This window comes from Oratosquilla oratoria, chromosome 25 (genome assembly GCF_046742065.1).
Source record: "Oratosquilla oratoria isolate Oo_2021 chromosome 25, ASM4674206v1, whole genome shotgun sequence".
NCBI classification, from domain to species: Eukaryota; Metazoa; Arthropoda; class Malacostraca; order Stomatopoda; family Squillidae; genus Oratosquilla; species Oratosquilla oratoria.
The window spans coordinates 44,806,809-44,812,981 of record NC_134801.1 but is presented as its reverse complement, the minus strand read 5'-3'; positions in this window follow the sequence as shown (position 1 = coordinate 44,812,981).

The window sequence follows — 6,173 nt, the reverse complement described above, 5'->3', positions numbered from 1 at the left end:
GTAGTGGTAGTGGTAGTGGTAGTGGTAGTGGTGGCGGAAGCGCCGTGGGGGAAGCGGCATCTTGTGACATAGGCAGAGGGGACGCCTTGATGGAACTCGCATGATTATTTTGAGTGGAGTCGTCTGATTGTTGTAATGGTGGCTATAGTGTCGATGTTGGGACGCTGATAGAGGGAGAGGCGGGAGTGAATCCCGAGGAGACGAAGAAGTGGTATATTGGCATGAGACATTGGTAATGTGGTTGTGGTGGTTAGTAATGTTGATTGTAATGGTAGTTGGTGTAATGAGTTGATGGTGATGGTGGTGATGATGAAGATGGATTTTTTTTTTTTTTTTTAAGTATATGTTATTCTTTTCTGAGTGATTTTTTTTATGGCAGGAGTAAATAAAAAACAAGTAAATGAATAGATAGATAAGTAAGTAGATAAATAAATAATTATATATAAGACAATAAATAAAAATAGAAATATATCAGTAAATAGAAAGATAAACAAATATGAATAAAAAGTGAGACTTAAATACTACCACAGCTTTGATATAAATCTAAATGTTAGCCATAATAAAAAGCATTTGTATCTATAGAGTCAATAGTAATCAAGGAAAAACAGAATGAATTAAATAAAACTAAAATGAGTTAAGGAGTTTAATGATGATGTGCTTGTTGTAGGAAATCAAATCACAAATGTAGATACTCACCGACTACAATAGATCTTTAAATGCTTCACTATCCCAACTAATAAAACTGTAGTCTTAGGGCTTTCCTTAAAGGAACCTTGAAGGTTCAAGAAAAATGGTGTTAGACACTAGATGGAATCCCAAATATCTAGAAGGCACATTTTTTTAAATATTCGCTAAACTTAACGAACATTATCTGTCATTAAATTTAGAATTGTACTTTCTTTTCTGCTATATTTATTTAGCTTACTGGCATATCTACAGAATTGACCAGAAATTGCTATAAATCTAACTAATAATGTAGTTAGATTTCTAATTTCTATTGGTAATGAGGTTTTGAAACAATTATGGTCCTTATTCTTGTAAGTCGATATTTTTGGGCCTGGTCCGGGGATAGAGTGCCAGCCAACAGGGCTGCACTCATTTTGGGTTGGGAAAGAACAGGGAAGAAACACTACCAGGTAATTGTTCAAGTCAATATGAAGAGTTGGGCATAGAACGGTAAGGAAAAAGAAAAACATTATTGGAGTTTGAAATTACTTTAACATTGTGAAGCTTAGAAACATGTCTAAACTTGAAACAGATCATTTGATGGTTACCAAAGTAGAATCACTAAATTTACCACCAAGCTCAAAATAGTTAATGAAAACTGTTTTCTTAACCCTTTTCAGTTAAAAGGTTTTTCTTTAAGCTCAGTTTAATCCTCTGACGCGAGGCAGAAGAAAATCTTTAAAGTGTCTGATTGACGGGGATTAAGAAAATTGCTGGTGTCTTTATGTTAATTCATAGAACAATTTATAATAATTTCTTCCCATGGGTGAATCTTATAGCTCAATATCCTCCTGTAACATTAAGTAACATTAGCTTGAAAAAAAAATGAATTACGTCAGTGCGACACATGGGGCGAGGGAACAGAAACGTTTGAAAACTCAAAGAAAAGATTTGACCCGTGTGCGGTTGAGTGCGTTCTTCGTAATATAACAATAAATGTCAAAAAAAGGTGGGGAGGCTAAACTTTGGATTAATCCGAGAAAGAGTAAATCTTTTTCACACATTTGGAAATAGGAGAAGTTTGGGTTTTCTCAAAATTCAAAACTTTGTTTTGTTTTGGTTTGGGAAGTTTTACGTGTAACCATCTTACTTACGGCTCGCCCTTGTCTCTCTTGTTCCTCCTCCTTCTCCTCCTTTGTTTATTTCCCCTTTCACGATGTGGATGTCCCTATATGCTGAATAAAAACATCTTGTGGAAACCATAACCCAGTTCTTTAAAAGTTCCTTAACCCATTCAACTCCGATGACAAGATGTCTTGTCATTTGGTCAAATAAATCAAAAAATCATAAAACACCAAAATGTTTGATCAAACACCAGAAAAATATGACGTCAGTCCTCGCTTCGCTGCGAGCGAAGCGAGGATTGACGTCATATTTTTCTGGTGTTTGATCAAACATTTTGGTGTTTTATGATTTTTTTATTTATTTGACCAAATGACAAGACATCTTGTCATCGGAGTTGAATGGGTTAAGTCCTCACCAGTTCCCTCTCACATTTGTTCATCTGCGGTGGACAAATGACCTCCCCAAAGACAATTGCTCCCTCTTTCCTTAACCTTTTCTAAGGTCCACAGACCTCTCTCCGCTTCATCTGGATCTTCCTATTTATTCTCAGTTATGTGAACCACGACTATGTACTTCATAAAGCTGTAACAAGGGCAACGTCGCATTGATAAAGGCTCCGTCTCCAAATGTTGTTTGTTTTGATAGTCCTGAAGAAACCAGTCCTTAAATTCGTCGCTTTATGGCGTTAGGGTTCAATCGTAGTAGGACATTTGTGGTAGATCTTCACATCTTTACGGTATAAAAGATTCTTTTAAACTGAAAAAAATTATCTGTCGCCAGCCTGAAGTAAATCATTTGATGATCTGGTATGGGTGCCCTGTGGATCAAACCGCTAATGCAGCAGTGCGTTTCTCTCAAGCTCAGAAAAAATCCAAGTTGGACAATTGTGATTTTTTTTATTTCTTTCGTGTTTATTTACTTATTATATATTATTTTTTATATATTCGTTCATTTATTCATATATTTATCTATTCATTTATCTATATTCATTTACTCATCTACTAATCTATTTTATTCATTCATTTGAGGTGGAAGGTAGAGGTAGATAGAGTGAACATTAATGTATGACCGAGGATGAGATGGATGGATGGGATGAAAGAGACGTTGAATGAGAGGGGAATGCCTGTTGGGCAAGAAAGGGAGAACACAGGGGATAGGGACGAGTGAAGAAAGGTTGTGTATAGATGATACTGTGATGCAAGAAAGGGGAGAACAGATTAGGGAGTGTGTATGTGTGAATATTTCTCCCCATCTTCTCTTTTTCTTCATGAGGGGACGGAGAGGGATGGGTCGCCGATTAAATTAATCGTCCTTGCTCTGGATGGGCTGTGTCTTGCTGTCTTGTTTCTGAAACAGGGCAAAGAGCGGGATACAGGGATGAACTGTCATCCATGAGGAGTTAGCATGAATGGGAGGAAAGGGCGGTGGATAGATGTGGAATGGGTGGGAATGAAATTGGTGGGAGTGGATATATGCCTTTTGATTTTGGCTTCCTTCCTGGTAAGGGGCAGAATACCTTTGGTATATAGATAGATGAAGATTTATTAATCTATTTCTCTATTTATTGTTTATTATAAGTTTTATTTAATTTTTTCAATGATTTATTTTTCATCAGACGATACATATAGGTAGATGAAGATTTATTAATCTATTTCTCTATTTATCTATCTATTTAATTGCGCAGAGTTGAGCAGGTGGTGCGCGAACCAAGTTCTGTCGTGACTGTTGCCTAGCCGTGTTATTCAGTCGATTTCTGTAGCTGAAGTCCCCGCTGTTTCCTTTGTCTTCCCAGTCAGGTGAATAAAATTCCCTTGAGCTAGTCGCAATAAAAAAATTTATAAATTCATTCCAGTTTTTGAAGGTGTTCGTTAAAGTTTTTAACAAATATAAAGAAAGACTCTAGAGAAGACTTATAGATATAAAATTGCCTGTGGCTATTCGCAATAAAATTTGTTATAAATTCATTCCAGTTTTTGAAGGTGTTTGGTAAAGTTTTTAACAAATATAAAGAAATACTCTAGAGAAGACTTATAGATATATAAAGAATCAGACAGTGAGAGTAAGAGAGTAAAAACAGAGGAGAGTAAAAGAGAGAAATAGGAAAACGAAGAGCTGTAAGAAAAGAGAGAAACGAGAAAAGAGAGAGATAAGAGAAAGTAAAAGGGATCCTGATTATTTTCTTGATACTTGTAATAATGATGATGATGAAGGAATATATAAAGATGATGACAAAAATATGAAGAAGAAAGAGAAAGAGGATCAGAGGAAGATTAAGGAGGGAGAGGCGTAGACTCAAGATAAAGAAGGAATGGAAGGAGTGAAGGAGAAAGCAAAGTGTTGGAGAATAAAGGAGTGGTGGAGAAGATGTGAAGGAGGAAGAGAAGGATAATGAAGTAGAGGGGAAATAAAAGCAGCAAATAAGGAAGAGGAGGACGAGGAGAGAAAGGAGGACGTGAAAGAAGAATAATGACGGCTAGTAGTAATAGAAAGGAAAGGAGGAGGAGGAGGAGAAGGATTAGAAGGAGTAGGAGAAGCCGGAGGTGAACGAACCGAAGGAGCAGAAGTCGGAGTAAGCGTAGGAGGAGGGTAAGGAAGAGGAAGAGGAGGAGGAGGAGGAGGAGGAGGAGGAGGAGGAAGGATAGAAGCAAGAGCAGGAAGAGGAGGGGGAGTAAGAGGTAGACGAGGAGGAGAAGTAGGGTGAGGGTGAGGAAGAGGAGAAGAAGGAGGAGGAGGGGGAGTAGAAGCAGGAGGAGAAGGGGAAGGAGGAAGAGTATAAGTTAGACGAGGAAGAGAAGAAGGAGCAGCAGGAGAGGAGAAGAAGGGGGAGATGAGGAAGAGCAGGAGGAGAAGTAGAAGGAAGAGGAGGAGGAGGAGGAGGGGGGAGGAGGAGAATGAGGAGTAGAAGAGGAGGAGGAGGAGGAAGAACTCTAAGAAGTAGGCGAAGGAGGTTTGGTGTGAGGCAATTCCAGGCGCAGAGTGACGGGTCCCTCAGGATCATTGGAGATAAGGGAGGTTTAGAGGGTTTAGAGGGCCTCAGTAATTACTGTATTGGCTGAAAGACCCAATAGCTGTCGTTCGATTAGGCAGAGGTTGTTCCGTAGCCGTGGTTCGAAACTGCTGCCGTATAAGTTCGAATGGTGTTGAAACTGAGATGAACCTTCTCATCACTGTTGAGGGGACTGGTCGGGATAATCTTAGTCACAAGTTTGGGGTTTCTTATGATGAATAGAATGGTCTAGTGTTAATTAAAGTAAAGTGTATGGAAGAGGTTAATATATATATATATATATATATATATATATATATATATATATATATATATATATATATATATATATATATATATATATATATATATATATATATATATATATTTTTTTTTTTTTTTTTTTTTTTTTTTTTTTTTTTCTGAAAGAAAGCGTCCGGACTTTGGGATAGTCTGCTTTGACCCATATCCTACAATGCCGTTGCTTAAGTTCTATAAACATATTTAGAATTTGTAGAGACAAGTATAGAAAGACTAGGGAAAGGAAACACGGGACTTTGAAAGTGCCTTTATTGGGATTGTAACCTTTTGTTCGACCGGTTTCGCTTTACTTCTTTCTCACCAGCTTTTAAGAAGTCTTCTGTTTCCATTCCATCGTCTTCTTTTAATGAAAATTATAAAAAATTTGGGATAGATTCGATTTCTCCGTATAGGATTCTGTTCTCAGGTGAATAAAAGTGTGTGACGCCAGGCAGTACAAAATATGTAATTGGTGTCACCACAGAGAAGATGTTAAAAGAGTTTGGATTATTCGAAAGTCTGTGACTGAAGACATTTTGATCTCTTCGACGTGAAGTCTTGCTCTCGGCTAGATAAACTCGTCTCTGGTTAAAATAAATAAATAAATGAATAAATATAATAATGATAATAATGTCATTGTAGATAAGTTATAAATCTATTATCTTGCAATTGTGTAGGCTCGCTTGTCAAGCGGCTTAGGGCGACGTTACTTGTAGCGAAGGTCGAGGGGATGTTGGTTCGAACCCTGCCACTGGCGAACTTCCATGTTACAAAGTCCTCTGTGAGGGGCACCGTCCTAGCCTCCAATAGGGAGGAGTTTATGACGTTAAACCATATCACCAAGTAGATTTTCTAAGTCTACAGATCTTTCAATACATAGTCGATATATAGAAGATTTGTCATAATGGTAGATTTGTATATTTACAATCTCAGCCTCTACGGAAAGGGACGCAGTGTCTTTATAAGAATAAAAGTCTTGCTGACTTCGGGAAACTCGAAGTCCAATGGGAGACCAACGCGGCCAAAACTCTCTCCCAAGTTTCCTTCTTGCTTGTTGTTTTGAAGCTGTTAAGCTAATCTTATTCTATTGGTCTCA